General features: G+C 46.8%; 1 protein-coding gene across 4 annotated transcripts in view; it reads right to left on the bottom strand.

Annotated features, from left to right (window-relative positions):
- The window catches only part of scaf8 (SR-related CTD-associated factor 8), a 164,445-nt gene that overhangs the window by 38,517 nt on the left and 110,984 nt on the right, over positions 1-14,944 (bottom strand). The window lies entirely within an intron of this gene.

Genomic DNA, 14,944 nt, shown 5'->3' with positions numbered 1-14,944 from the left:
TAGAGCGAATGCACTGTTTCAGTTCCACTAGGTCAGAATTCTGATTTTTAAGTGAACATAAGAACACAACATAAGAATTAGGAGCAGGAGTAGGCCATACGACCCCCTTGAGCCTGCTCCGCCATTCAATAAGAACTTCGGCCTCAACTCCACCTTCCCGCCCCATCACCATAGCCCCAGATTCCAAACATCTATCTCAGCCTTGAATATACTCAACAATTCAGCATCCACAGCCCTTTGGGGTAGAGAATTCCAAAGATTCACAACCCTCGGTGAAGAAATTACTCCTCATCTCAGTCTTAAATGGCTGACCCCTTATCCTGAGACTATGGCCCCGAGTCCAGAGCTCTCCAGCCAGGGGAAAAAACCTCTTAAGCATCTACCTTGTCAATACCCCTCAGAATCTTATATGTTTCAATGAGATCACCTCTCATTCTTCTAAACTCCAGAGAGTATAGGCCCAATCTACTCAATCTCTCCTCATAGGACAAGCCTTTCTTCCCAGGGATCAATTGACTGAATCTTTGTTGCACGACAGCTAAGGCAAGTATCCTTCCTCAGATAAGGGGACCAAAACTGTGTACTGTACTCCAGGTGTGGTCTCACCAAAGCGCTTACTCTTATACTCCAACCCCCTTGCAATAAAAACCAAAATGCCATTTGCCTTCCTTATTGCTTGCTGTACCTGTATGCTAACTTTGTGTTTCCTGTACGAGGACACCTAAATCTCTCTGAACAACAACATTTAATAGTTTCTCACCATTTAAAAAATATTCTGTTTTTCTATTCTTCCTACCTCATTTCCCCACATTATACTCCATCTGCCACTTTATTGCCCACTCACTTAACCGGTCGATATCCCTTTGCAGGCTCTTTGTGTCCTTCTCGCAGCTTACTTTCCCAGTTAGCTTTGTATTGTCAGCAAACTTACACTCGGTCCCTTCATCCAAGTCATTAATATAGATTGTACAGGAAACTTTGTGTTATCCGGAGGCGAACCGTCCGGCAAGCTGGAGCCACCGGCAAAAATCAGGAGCCGTTTTTTATTCTTTTCGTTTCTTTTCTTTGCTTTTTTTTTTGAACAGTCAAGCTCTGCAAGGTCTGTAGCTAAGCAACAGCTTCAGCTAGAGACGCTACAGAGACGCTTGCCGACTGTTTAGAGGCTGTTGCTAAGCAACAGGGTTTGTTGATTCATACGGAGATGTTTGAACATTAGCTCTGGAGTGTCCGGCAGTAGCTCGGTCCCGTCGGTGCCAGATAGCACAAAGTTTCCTGTAAATAGCTGAGGCCGAAGTACTGATCCCTGCGGCTCCCCACTAGTTATAGCCTGCCAACTGGAAAATGACCCGTTTACCCTACACTGTTTTCTGGCCGTTAACCAATCCTCTATCCATGCTAATATATTACCCCCAACCCCATGAGTCCTAATCTTACTTAGCAACCTTTTACGTGGCACCTTATCGAATGCCTTTTGGAAATCCAAATATACTACATCCACTGGTTCCCCTTTATCTACCCTGCTAGTTACATCCTCAAAAAAAAAAATTCACAATTTTCCTTTCATAAAACCATGTTGACTCTGCCTAATCATATTATGCTTTTTTAAGTGCCTTGTTACCAATTACTTAATAATGGATTCTAGCATAATGGATTCTAGAATTTTCCCGATGACTGACGTCAGGCTAACTGGCCTGTAGTTCCCTGTTTTATCTCTCCCTCCTTTCCCACTCCGTTCTTGAATAGCAGGGTTACATTTGCTATCTTCCAATCCATGGGACTGTTCCTGAATCCAGGGAATTTTGGAAGATCACAACCAATGCATCCACTATCTCTGCAGCCACCTCTTTCAGAACCCTAGGACGTAGGCGATCAGGTCCAGGGGATTTGTCGGCTTTTAGTCCCATTAGTTTCTCAAGTACTTTTTCTCTACCGATATTAATTACTTTAAGTTCCTCATTAGCCCCCTCACTATTTTTGGTAAGCTTTTTGTATCTTTTACTGTGAAGACAGATACAAGTGGGGTCTGTGTTCAGTGTGGGGTCTGTGTTCAGAGGGGGGGGCCGCGCTCAGAGGGGGCCCTCGGTTCAGAGTGGGGTCCGTGTTCAGAAGTCGGTCATTTCCTTGTTCCCCGTTATAATTGCTCCTGTAAGAACATAAGAAATAGGTGCTGGAGTCGGCCATTTGGCCCTTCAAGCCGGCTCCGCCATTCAACAAGATCATGGCTGATCTTCTACCTCAGCTCCACTTTTCTGCACTATCCCCATATCCCTTAATTCCCTTCGCTCCCAAAAATTTATCGATCTCTGTCTTGAATATACTCAACGACTGAGCATCCACAGCTCTCTAGGGTAGAGAATTCCAAAGATTCACATCACTTTGAGTGAAGAAATTTCTCCTTGTCTCAGTCCTAAATGGCCTACCCCTTATTCTGTGACTGTGACCCCGTGTTCTAGATTCCCCATCCAAGGGAAACATTTTCCCAGCATTAACCCAGTCAAGCCCCTTAAGAATTTTATATGTTACAATGAGACCACCTCTTATTCTTCTAAACTCTAAGGAATATAGGCCTAGTCTACTCAATCTCTCCTCATAAGGCAATCCCCTCATCCCAGGAACCAGTCTAGTGAACCTTTGCTGCACTCCATCTAAGGCAAGTATGTTTTTCCTTAGGTAAGGAGACCAGAACTGTACACAGTACTTCAGGTGTGGACTCACCAATGCTCTGTATAATTGGAGTATGACTTCTTTACTCTTGTACTCTAATCCCTTTGTAACAAAAGCTAACAGACCATTTGCTTTCCTAATTGCTTGCTGTACCTTCATGTTAAGTTTCTGTGAGTCATGTACAAGGACAGCCAGGTCCCTCTGAGTGCAAACATTTTCCAGTCTCTCACCACTCAAAAAATATTCTTTTTTTTGTTTTTCCTACCAAAGTAGATAACTTCACACTTCCCCACATTGTATTCCATTTGCCATGTTCTTGCCCAGTCAACCTGTCTATATCTCTCTGCAGCCTCTTCGATTCCTCCTCACAGCTTACTTTCCCATCTAACTTTATCATCAGCAAATTTGGATATGTTACACTCAGTCCCTTCATCTAAGTCATTAATATAGATTGTAAATAGCTGAGGCCCAAGCACTGATCCTTGCGGTACCCAGCTCATTACAGCCCGCCAACCTGCAAAAGTTTCGTTCATTCCTACCCTGTTTTCTGTCCATTAACCAATCCATGCTAATATATTACCCCCCAATACCATGAGTCCTAATTTTGTGTAAAACCTCTTGTGTGGCACCTTATCGAATACTTTGAAAATCCAAATACGTTACATCCACTGGTTCCCCCTTATCCATTCTACTAGTTACATCTTCAAAAAACTCAACATATTTGTGAAACACGATTTCCCTTTCATAAAACGATGCTGACTCTGCCTAATCATATGATGGTTTTTTAAGTGCCCTGTTACCACGTCCCTAATAATAGATTCTAGCATTTTACCTACCACTGTCTCAGCCTCTAAGGGACCAACGCTTACTTTTGCTACTCTTCCTTTTCACATACTTACAGAACTCCTACAAACTGTTTTTATATTTCTTGCTAGTTTACTTATATTCTATTTTCTCCCTTTTTATTAGTTTTTTGGTCATTCTTTGCTGGCTTCTAAAGCTCTTGCAATCCTCAAACTTACTACTATTCTTTTTAACATTATAAGCCTCTTTTAATCTAATACTATCCTCAACTTCTTTAGCTGGCCACGGATGGATCACTTTTCCCGTGGAGTTTTTAAATTCTCAATGGAATGTATGTTTGTTGAGAATTTTGGAATATTTCTTTAAATGATCTGTCTCCTAACTCCATCCATCTGTCTTGGCTCCATATCCCTTAATACCACTGGTTAGCAAGAAATCTAACGATCTCAGATTTAAAATTATTAACTGAGCTAGCACCCACTGCTTTTTGTGGGAGAGTTCCAAACTTCTACCACCCTTTGCGTGAAGAAGTGTTTCCTAACATCTCTTCTGAATAGCCTGGCTCTGATTTTAAGGTTTCTCCTAGACTCCCCCCACCAGTGGAAAAAGTTGCTCTCTAACTACCCTATCAATTCCTTTCAGATTGCTAAAAGCCTCGATCAAATCACCCCTTGATCGTCTATGTTCCAGGGAATACAAACCTAGTTTATGTAAATCTCTCTTCATAATCTAACCCTTAGAGCTCTGGTCACATTCTGGTGAATCTACGCTACACGCCTTCTGAGGCCAATATATCCTAAGGTGCGATACCTAGAACGTACAGAGTACTCCAGATGTGGTCTAACCAGGGCTTTGTATAGCTGTAGCAAAACAGCTATACAAATGTAGTACCTGGCAACTACATTTTAATGATCTGTGTACATACACCAAAATCTATTTCGACCTCCATATTCCTAGCTTTTCACCATTTGAAAAGTACTCGGATCTATCCTTTTTTGGTCTGAAATGGATGACCTCACTTACCTGCGTTGAAATCCATCTACCACAGTTTTATCCACTCACTCAAACTATCACTGTCTTTGTAATTTTATGCTTCCGTCTACACTACTTACTATGCCACCAATCTTTGTGTCATCGGCAAACTTGGGTATATGGCTCTCTATTGTTTTATCTAAGTCATTAATAAATAGTGAATACTTGAGGTCCTAGCACAGATCCTTGTAGGACACCACTAGTCACTTCCTTCCAATTAGAGTACATACCCATTATCCCTACACTCTGTTCTACCACCTAACCAATCTTTTTTTTTATTCGTTTGTGGCATGTGAGCGTCGCTGGCAAGGCCAGCGTTTATTGCCTGTCATAAATCGCAACTTCTACAAGTAGTAACTCAGGAAGTACTACTGGACGGCCAGCTGAGGGCGCCGTCAGAGTATAAATACTCGGGCGTGGGCCCAACTTGGCCAGAGACAATCTGGAAACAGGAAGCTAGTGACTACTAACTAGACCGCCATGTTCTGTTACAAGTCAATTAAAGCCTTGCTTTATGTTCAACCAAGTGCGTAGTGAGTCTTTATTACGTCAATTTAATCGACTTGTTATCGTCTCCACGCTTTGGGTGATTCGGAACAACCAGCTGCAACTCGAACCGCAGAAAGGATCTTGGGCAAGAAACTGATCCATCATGGAAAAGCTCCTTAGACCCGCTCGTCTCGACCTGGACCCGAATGCACCTGCGGCAGCGAAGGTATGGAAGCATTGGTTTCGTACCGTTTGCAACTTTCTTGAAGAATGTGGGGCGGATGCCCCATATAAGTTACGAATGCTTATTAACTACGTATCCCCTCACGTGTATGATTATATTGAGGACTGTATAGACTACGATGCTGCTATCTACATTTTACAGCAGCTATATGTCAAGTCCCCGAATGAAATCTTTGCTCGACACCTACTGGCCACAACTCGGCAACAGCCTGGGGAATCCTCCAAAAACTTCGCAGGCTCAGCAAAGATTGTAACCTTAAAGCGGTTACAGCTGAACAGTATCAAGAGGAACTAATTGGCGATTCTTTTATCAATGGGATTGCGTCCCCTTTTATAAGTCAGCGCCTGCTGGAAAATAAAACCCTCAATTTACGGGCTGCTTATGACCAGGCGTGTTCCCTGGACTTGGCCAAGAAGAATGCAGACACTTATCTCCCACCACGTGCACGGGCAGCGGCAATCACCTTTAATGAGTCTTTCGATAGGTCTCGGGTGGATGCCCCCGCTGATGATGACTCTACGCTAACGGGCGACGACCCTACCCTAGAGGCCTTCGCTGAGGACGACCCCGCCCTAGCAGCATCCTGGCAATCAGGAAGAAAGTGTTTCTTTTGTGGAGGTACGTTCCATTACAGAAAATTTTGCCCGGCTCGTAATGTGACCTGCAATCATTGCAGCAAGAAAGGACACTTTTCCAAGGTATGCCAGTCACGGGACTCTGCTAACAAGAAAGGCCGCTCCTCTAAAGTATACCGGTCGCGAGCTCCTGTTAGCTTCACAGCTGCTCCTTCCCCCAAGAACCACTGCTAAGGCTACAGCTGCCGAAGGAAAAATTGCCCCTCCTCCCATCACAGCTGTTTTTCCCCAAAGTTTGTCCCATGCAGCCATGAAGGTTTCAGTAAATGTGCACACTCTAAGCGCGCTAATCGACTCCTGCAGCTCTGACAGCTTCATTAGTAAGCGGGCTGTCAGCAGGTTAAAACTGCGCACTTATCCCTCGGACAGGGAGATTGCAATGGCTCTGACGACTCTGACCACCAATTCTTCTGGCTTCTGTCTTGTCAACCTCATCCTCAATGGTCGCACTTATCTCTCCACCCGGCTCGGAGTACTCGAAAACTTATGCAGCGATGTGCTTCTGGGACAGGACTTCCAGAAGCAGCATAAAAGACTCACTTTTGAGTTTGGAGGGTCGCAGCCGGAGCTTACAATTTCTAAGGTGCCATTTTGTGCGCTCTCGGCGGCCTGACTCGGTGAGCCCTCCCTGTTTGCCAATCTCTCCCCCCCGCTGTAAACCCATAGCCACCAAATCGCGGCGCTTTAGCCAAGACGACCAAGCATTTATCGAGGCAGAAATCTCTCGCCTTTTAGCTGACGGTATTATCGAGCCATGTTCATCTCCCTGGCGGGCTCAAGTTGTCGTTGTGAAAAACTCTTTAAAACATAAGAAACGTCTGTGTATTGATTATTCGCAGACTATTAATCAATATACCGATCTGGATGCCTACCCGCTACCACGCATAGATGACATGGTCAACAACCTTGCCAAATACAAGGTATTTTCAACCTTCGATTTAAAGAGCGCGTACCATCTGGTACCGCTGAATGACTCTGACAAAAAGTATATGGCCTTTGAGGCCAATGGTCGGCTTTATCAGTTTCGTCGCCTTCCATTTGGGGTCACCAATGGGGTAACCGTCTTCCAACGGGCAATGGATGGCCTAATCCGGCAAGAAAACTTTACGGATACCTTTCCGTATTTAGACAATATTACTATTGCCGGCCATGATCAAAAGGAGCATGATGCCAATCTTCAGAGATTTTTTGACGTTCTCCGTCGTCGCCACTTAACGTTAAACGAATCCAAATCTGTGAAATCGGTGCCATCAGTGAACATTCTTGGCTACTGGGCGGGCAACGGTTTTACTAAACCGGACCCAGAGCGACTTTGTCCACTACAGGAGCTCCCTCCCCCTACAAATCTCAGCTCTCTTCGTCGGGCACTTGGCATGTTTGCTTATTACGCAAAGTGGATACCTCACTTCTCCGATAAAATACAGCCCCTGCTTCATGCGAAGTCTTTTCCATTGGAAGCAACGGCTATTTCTGCCTTCAACCTCCTCAAACGACAGCTGGAGAAAGCCACGCTTCACTCCATTGACGAAAACCTTCCTTCTGTGGTCGAATGCGATGCATCGGAGGTGGCGATCTCGGCTACCTTGAATCAAGGTGGTCGACCCGTGGCATTCCTACCCAGAACCTTGCAGGGTAGCGAGCTCCATTACTCCCCCGTCGAGAAGAAGGCTACAGCCATCATCGAGGCTGTACGCCAATGGAGTCATTTTCTTGCTTGGCGTCATTTCACGCTCATAACTGACCAGCGCTCCGTGGCCTTCATGTTGGATAACCAGAAGCGCACGAAAATCAAAAATAATAAAATTCAAATCTGGAGGATGGAGCTGGCCGCCTTTGGATATACTATCAGTTACCGACCCGGCAAACAGAAGGTGGCCCCAGATACCTTCACACGGGCATTTTGCTCTTCAATGTCAACATCGACTCCGACGGATCTGCATATGGAGTTATGCCATCCTGGCGTTACCCGTATGTTGCACTTTGTGCGCTCCAAAAATCTACCATTCTCAACGGAGGACGTAAAGAAAACATTCTCCTCCTGTAGGATTTGTGCAGAATTGAAACCACAATTCTTCCGCCCATCAGATGGTTTACTCATACATGCAATGCAGCCTATGCAGAGGCTCAGCATATACTTTAAAGGGCCATTGCCTTCATCGACGCGGAACACCTACCTACTTACAATGGTAGACGAGTATTCACGCTTTCTCTTTGCCTGCCCCTGTCCTAATATGCTTACCTCTACGGTAATTAAATGCCTCGATCAGGTCTTTTCCCTTTGCAGGACGGCCAATTTTATCCACACGGATCGGGGTCCCTCCTTTATGTCGCGTGAACTTAAAAGGTTATCTCTCCCAACGGGGAATCGCCTCGAGTAAGACGACACCATATCACCCAATCGGCAACGGACAGGCTGAACGATACAATGCCATCATCTGGAACGCTGTCCGTCTGGCACTGAGGTCACGCAACCTACCAGACCGGCAGTGGGAAACTGTGCGCCCCGATGTGTTACACACTCTCCGGTCTCTTCTCTCCACATCCACTAATGTCACGCCTCATGAGCGATTCTTCAAGTTCCGGCGTCGCTCTACACATGGGACATCTCTACCGTCATAGTTGGTGGCTCCAGGCCCTGTGCTACTCTGGAGGTTCGTCCGGTCTGCCAAGAACGACCCTCTCGTCGACGAGGTGGAGTTAATGGAGGTAAACCCCACGTATGCGCACGTGCGGTACCCTGATGGCCGGGAGTCCACCGTCTCGCTCAGAGATCTGGCTCCCTGCCCAGCCAGTCACATGGGCCCGAATGATGAAGGATCCCACGACGATGATGTCAACACTCCACACCCCTGTGAAGATGACGCCCTACCTGGGACATCGAGGGATCTGCTGGCAGTGCTACCGGATCAACTCAGGGAGCCGAACGCTCCCCGTAGGATGGCCACCAGAAACCAGGACGCCGGACAATCTCCGGCTACGACCCAGAATGAAGCCAGCTCTGCGCCTGTGGGGACCCGCACCCGGAGTCATGATATTCCCAGTCCTCCACAGGATGATCAAGATGACGCGGACTCTACCGACTTACCGGTACGGGCCAAGCGACCCAGGGGCCAGGACACGGTCCGGGGAGACGTGCCTTCCGGTCACAAGCAGAAAGCTAAACGACTACGGCTATTTTTGGTCCGCCTAGTCCGTTAAAGGAAGACTGGACTTCCAAACCGTTTCGGGAGGAAGAATGTCATAAATCGCAACTTCTACAACAAGTAACTCGAAGTACTACTGGACGGCCAGCTGAGGGCGCCATCCGAGGAGTATAAATACTCGGGCATGGGCCCAACTTGGCCAGAGACAATCTGGAAACAGGAAGCTAGTGACTACTAACTAGACCTCCATGTTCTGTTACAAGTCGATTAAAGCCTTACTTTATGTTCAACCAAATGCGTATCGAGTCTTTATTACGTCATTGCCCATCCCTAATTACCCTCTAGAAGGTGGTAGTGAGCCGCCTTCTTAAACCGCTGCAGTCCGTGTGATGAAGGTACTCCCAACAGTGCTGTTAGGTAAGGAGTGCCAGGATTTTGACCCAGCGACGATGAAGGATCGGCAATATACTTCCAAGTCAGGATGGTGTGTGACTTGGAGGGGAACGTCAAGGTGGTGATGTTCCCATGCGCCTGCTGCCCTTGTCCTTCTAGGTGCAAGAGGTCGTGGGTTTGGGAGGTGCTGCCGAAGAAGCCTTGGCCAGTTGCTGCAGTGCATCTTGTAGATGGTACACACTGCAGCCACAGTATGCCGGTGGTGGAGGGAGTGAATGTTTAAGGTGGTGGATGGGGTGCCAATCAAGCGGGCTGCTTTGTCCTGGATGGTGTTGAGCTTGAGTGTTGTTGGAGCTGCACTCATCCAGGCAAGTGGAGAGTATTCCATCACACTCCTTACTTGTGCCTTGTAGATGGTGGAAAGGCTTTGGGGAGTCAGGAGGTGAGACCCTCGCCACAGAATACCTACCCTCTGACCGGCTCTTGTTGCCACAGTATTTATGTGGCTGGTCCAGTTAAGTTTCTGGTCAATGGTGACCCCCCCAGGATGTTGATGGTGGGGGATTCGGCAATGGTAATGCCGTTGAACGTAAAGGGGAGGTGGTTAGACTCTCGCTTGTTGGAGATGGTCATTGCCTTGCACTTGTGTGGCGCGAATGTTACCTGCCACTTATCAGCCCAAGCCTGAATGTCATCCAGGTCTTGTTGCATGCGGGCATGGACTGCTTCATTATCCGAGGAGTTGTAAATGGTGCTGAACACCGTGCAGTCATCAGCGAACATCCCCATTTCTAACCTTATGTTGGAGGGAAGATCATTTATGAATCAGCTGAAGATGGTTGGGCCTAGGATACTGCTCTGAGGAACTTCTGCAGCGATGTCCTGGGGCTGTGATGATTGACCTTCAACCACCACAACCATCTTCCTTTGTGCTAGGTATGACTCAAGCCAGTGGAGCATTCACCCCCCCTTCCGATTCCCACTGACTTCTGTTTTACTCGGGCTCTTTGATGCCACACTCAGTCAAATGCTACCTTGATGTCAAGGGCAGTCACTCTCACCTCACCTCTGGAATTCAGCTCCTTTGTCCATGTTTGGACCAAGGCTGTAATGAGGTCGGGAACCGAGTGGTCTTGGCGGAATTCAAACTGGGCATCAGTGAGCAGGTTTTTGATGAGTAAGTGCCACTTGATAGCACTGTCGATGACACCTTCCATCACTTTGCTAATGATTGAGAGTATAGACTGATGGGATGGTAATTGGCGGGGTTGGATTTGTCCTGCCTTTTGTGGACAGGACATACCTGGGCAGTTTTCCACATTGTCGGATAGATGCCAATAGCTGTACTGGAACAGCTTGGCTAGAGGCGGGGCTAGTTCTGGAGCACAGTTCTTCAGCACGACAGCCGGGATGTTGTCGGGGCCCATAGCCTTTGCTATATCCAGTGCGCTCAGCCATTTCTTGATATCATGTGGAGTGAATCGAATTAGCTGAAGACTGGCTTCTGTGATGGTGGGGACCTCAGGAGGAGGCCGATATGGATCATCCATTCGGCACTTCTGGCTGAAGATGGTTGCAAACGCTTCAGCCTTGTCTTTTGCACTCACATGCTGGGCTCCACCATCATTGAGAATGGTGATATTCATGGAGGCTCCTCCCCATTAATTGTTTAATGGTCCACCACCATTCACGACTGGATGTGGTAGGACTGCAGAGTTTTGATCTGATCCATTGCTTGTGGGATCGCTTAGCCCGGTCTATAGCATGCTGCTTCTGCTTTTTAGCATGCATGTAGTCCTGTGTTGCAGCTTCCCCAGGTTGGTACCTCATTTTTAGGTGCACCTGGTGTTGCTCCTGGCATGCTCTTCTACACTCCTTATTGAACCAGGGTTGGTCCCCTGGCTTGATGGTAATGGTAGAGTGAGGGATATGCTGGGCTATGAGGTTACTGATTGTGGTGGAATACAATTCTGCTGCTGCTGTTGGCCCACAGCGCCTCATGGATGCCCAGTTTTGAGCTGCTAGATCTGATCTGAATCTATCCCATTTAGCATGGCGGTAGTGCCACACAGCACAATGGAGGGTGTTCTCAGTGTGAAGACGGGACTTCGTCTCCATAATGACTGTGTGATGGTTACTGCTCCCAATACGGTCATGGACAGATGCATCTGCGACAGGTAGATTGGTGAGGACGAGGTCAAGTAGGTTTTTCCCCTCGTGTTGGTCCTCTCACCACCTGTGCAAGCCCAGATTGGCAGTTATGTCCTTCAGGACTCAGCCAGCTCGGTCAGTTGTGGTGCTACCGAGCCACTCTTGGTGATGGACATTGAAGTCCCCCACCCAGAGTACATTCTGTGCCCTTGCTACTCAGTGCTTCTTCCAAGTGGTGTTCAACTGATTCATCAGCTGAGGGAGGGTGGTAGGTGGTAATCAACAGGAGGTTTCCTTGCCCATGCTTGACCTGAAGCCATAAGACCTCATTGGGTCCGGTGTCAAGGGCCACTCCTTCCTGACTGTATACCACTGTGCCACCTCCCCTGGTCAGTCTGTCTTGCCGGTGGGACAGGGATGGTGATGGAGGCGTTTGGGGCATTGGCTGAAAGCTATGATTCTGTGAGTAATAAGAACATAAGAACATAAGAAATAGGAGCAGGAGTAGGCCAATCAGCCCCTCGAGCCTGCTCCGCCATTCAATAAGATCATGGCTGATCTGATCCTAACCGCCAATCTACTATCACAGAACCATCTCCTGAATCAAACAGAATTAGACACACGAAATAGGAGCAGGATCAGGCTACACAGCCCCTGGGCCCGCTCCGCTGCCCACAGGGCCATGACCGATCCGAACCTAGACTCATGTCCAAATTCCTGCCCGCTCCCCGTAACCCTTAATTCCCTTTACTTCTAGGAAACTATCTATTTCTGTTTTAAATTTATGTAATGATGTAGCTTCTACAGCTTTTTGGGGCAGCATATTCCATGGACCTACCACCCTCTGAGTGAAGTAGTTCCTCCTCATCTCAGTTTTGAAAGAGCAGTCCCTTATTCTAAGACTATGCCCCCTAGTTCTAGTTTCACCCAACATCGGGAACATCCTCCCCGCACCCACCCGATCCAACCCCTTCACAATCTTATATGTTTCAATAAGATCGCCTCTCATTCTTCTGAACTCCAATGAGTAGAGTCCCAATCTACTCAACCTCTCCTCATATGTCCATCCCCTCATCCCCAGGGTTAACCGAGTGAATCTTCTTTGTACTGACTCGAGAGCAAGTATGTCCTTTCTTAAGTATGGACACCAAAACTGTACACAGTATTCCAGGTTCGGTCTCACCAATACCTTGTACAACTGAAGCAATACCTCCCTATTTTTATATTCTATCCCCCTAGCAATGAAAGCCAACATTCCATTGGCCTTCTTAATCACTTGCTGCACCTGCATACTAACCTTTTGAGTTTCGTGCACCAGGACCCCCAGATCCCTTTGTACTTCAGTACTTTCCAGTTTCTTGCCATTAAGATAATAACTTGCTCTACGATTTTTCCTGCCAAAGTGCATCACCTCACACTTTCCAGTATTGTATTCCATCTGCCAAATCTCTGCCCACTTACTTAGCCTGTCTATGTCCCCTGACTGTGTCAGGCTGTTGCTTGACTAGTCTGTGGGACAGCTCTACCAATTTTGTCCCCAGATGTTGGTGAGGAGGGCTTTGCAGGGTCGACTGGGCTGGTTGTGCTGTAGCCAGTGCAGAGGTCGATGCCAGGTGGTCCGTCCGGTTTCATTATTATGTTTCATAGCTGTTAGTTACAACGGAGTGACTTGCTAGGCCATTTCAGAGGCAGCCACATTGCTGTGGGTCTGCATATATGTGGTCACATATAGGCCAGACCAGGTAAGGACGGCAGGATTTCCTTCCCTCAAGGACATTAGTGAACCTGGTGGGTTTTTACGACAATCCGATAGTTTCATGGTTACCATTACTGATACTAGTAATTATTCCAGATTTACTTAATTAACTGAATTTAAATCCCCCTGCTGCCGTGGTGGGATTTGAACTCATGTCTCTGGATCATTAGTCAAGGCCTCTGGATTACTAGCCCAGTGACATTACCACTACGCTACTGTTCCCATCTCCTAATGAGGTCAATAATTTGCCTTCAATTCCATGCACTTTAATTTTACCCAACAGACTCTTACATGGAACCTTACTGATGCCTTCTGGAAGTCCATATAGACTACATCTATACACATTTCCTTGTTTACTTCCTGAAAAATTCAATTAGGTTCATTAGACATGACCTACTGTTACAAATCTATGTTGGTGCTCTAATCAGCTCAAATTTCTCTAAGTGTTCAGTCACTCTATCCTTAATTATAGATTCCAATAATTACCACGCAACAGATGTTTGACTAACAGGTCTATAATTTCCTGGTTTCTCTCTCTCATCTTTCTTAAATAATGGAGTTACATTTGCAATTTTCCAATCTAAAGGGACAATTCCTGAAATCGAGTGCACTTTGGAAGATTATGGCTAAAGCATCTGCAATTTCCTCACCTACTTCCTTTAAAACCCTGGGGTGGAAACCATCAGCACTGTTGCCTCACAGCGCCAGGGACCCGGGTTCGAATCCGGCCTACTGTCTGTGTGGAGTTTGCACATTCTCCCCGTGTTTGCGTGGGTTTTCTCCGGGTGCTCCGGTTTCCTCCCACAGTCCAAAGATGTGCGGGTTAGGTTGATTGGCTATGATAAATTGACCCTTAGTGTTAGGGGGATTAAATACATGGGGTTACGGGGATAGGGTGGGCTATGTGTTGGTGTCGGGGTTACGGGGATCGGGTGGGATATGTGTCGGTGCAGGCTCGATGGGCCGAAATGGCCTCTATCTGCACTGTGGGGTTTCTGTGATTCTGTGAAATGCCATATTTTTTCCAAATACTGTTTTCTTGCTTACATTAACTTTAACATGTTCCAGTCCTTCATTCATTATTACTGGATAATATTACCTGGAATAACAGATGTCAGCTCATTTAACCTATCTTGATAACCAAGATACTTTAAACTGTAATTAATCTAGTCGCCCCCCCCTCTGCACCCTTTTCAAAGTCTCAATATCACCCATCAAATGAGACGACTGAAACTGGACACAGTATTTTAACAGAGGCCTGATCAAGGTCTTGCACATTTACAGCACAGGAGTTCTCTGCAATACTGAGGTGCTACAGCACTAGCGGGAGGGTGTAATTACAGCAGGACAAGTCTATAAAGCCAGGTTTCATTATAAATGTGGACACAAAGGCTGTGCAGACACAATTTTTTAAATAGAAATCATAGAAATTTACGGCACAGGAGGTCATTCAGCCCATTGCGTCTGTGCCGGCCGAAAAAGAGCTATCCAGCCTAATCCCACTTTCCAGCTCTTGGTCCATAACCTTATAGGTTACAGCACTTCAAGTGCATATCCAAGTACTTTTTACATGTGATGAGGGTTTCTGCCTCTACCACCCTCTCAGGCAGTGAGTTCCAGACCCCTACCAGGC

This window comes from Somniosus microcephalus, chromosome 3, assembly GCF_052327205.1.
Source record: "Somniosus microcephalus isolate GS21.2 chromosome 3, FLI_Smic_1.0, whole genome shotgun sequence".
Classification (NCBI taxonomy): domain Eukaryota; kingdom Metazoa; phylum Chordata; class Chondrichthyes; order Squaliformes; family Somniosidae; genus Somniosus; species Somniosus microcephalus.
Note: the sequence above shows the minus strand (reverse complement) of the source record. Positions and strands in the feature narration are given on the sequence as shown.